This window comes from Anneissia japonica, unplaced genomic scaffold (assembly GCF_011630105.1).
Source record: "Anneissia japonica isolate Jap-2015-1 unplaced genomic scaffold, ASM1163010v1 scaffold76923_len1720_cov103, whole genome shotgun sequence".
Classification (NCBI taxonomy): Eukaryota; Metazoa; Echinodermata; class Crinoidea; order Comatulida; family Comatulidae; genus Anneissia; species Anneissia japonica.
The window spans coordinates 1-1,141 of NW_022692435.1; the positions used below are offsets into that span (position 1 = coordinate 1).

General features: G+C 43.6%; 2 non-coding genes across 2 annotated transcripts; both read left to right on the forward strand.

Annotated features, from left to right (window-relative positions):
• Positions 1–11: 11 nt before the first annotated feature.
• LOC117100302 lies at positions 12–130 on the forward strand. The gene has a single exon (XR_004444110.1). It is a non-coding gene; the product is annotated as a 5S ribosomal RNA (ribosomal RNA).
• Positions 131–829: 699 nt separating this feature from the next.
• LOC117100303 lies at positions 830–948 on the forward strand. Its single transcript, XR_004444111.1, has one exon. It is a non-coding gene; the product is annotated as a 5S ribosomal RNA (ribosomal RNA).
• Positions 949–1,141: the final 193 nt, after the last annotated feature.

Sequence of the window (1,141 nt, forward strand, 5' to 3'; positions counted from 1 at the left end):
ATCATCCACATGTCTACGGCCATACTACGTTGAAAACACCGGTTCTCGTCCGATCACCGAAGTTATGCAACGTCGGGCCCGGTTAGTACTTGGATGGGTGACCGCCTGGGAATACCGGCTGCTGTAGACTTTTTACATTTTCTCCCCCAAATCGATTGATGTTTACTTATTGTTCGTTAAAGATGTTTCTCTTTTTTTTCCTTTTTTTTTCTCTTAACAGTTTCATTATGTACGGTATTTTGGCATGTTATAATCGTCAACTTTTCACTAAAAGGAAAAGGACCTGGGCTTTGCACTGAGCAGTAGGGCCACAACAAGTGTATGGTGTAGCCTTATAATACAGTGTTCGGGTGGTGTCTTAACAAATGTAATGAAAACATATGCGATATTCTAGCTTACTGATTGGGGCGGATGCACGATTTTGAGGTAAGTGTGCGTGAAAGTCCACACGACCTCAGGCCCACCATAGTTAAGGCTGAGATGCAAACATTTTTAAAATATGGACCTCTTGAAGTGCCCGGAAATCGCACTCTTATGCCTTAAAAAATCATGCAGGTACTATGATTCGAGGGTCGTTTGAACAAAACGGCAGTCTTCTTCTGTCTAAAGCATCCTAGTTAATGCCGTACGGTAGTAAAATGGTTGGTTTATTGTTCAACACCGGTGTTTGTAAAAAATGTACTCGCGCAGCAGAGTGGTCAGGGGAGTTAGAGAAAATCACCACCAGACAAGCGCGCGTTGATATGAAACGTCATCAATCACAGAGCTTCAGGATTGGATAATTATGCTATATGCCGAGATTAACTATGAGTGGAAGTACCACTCAAATGTCTGCGGCCATACTACGTTGAAAACACCGGTTCTCGTCCGATCACCGAATTTAAGCAACGTCGAGCCCGGTTAGTACTTGGATGGGTGACCGCCTGGGAATACCGGGTGCTGTAGACTTTTTACATTCCCCCCCCCCCAAATTCTAAAGTAGGGGCGCGTGAGAGTCCACACGACCTTGGGCCTACTTAGTTGGGGATGAGGTGCAAACATTTTGAGAATATGGACCTCTAAGTGCTCGGAAATTGTACTCTCATACCTTAAAAATCATACAGGTATTATATGTTCATATCAACAATACGCAATTAATTCG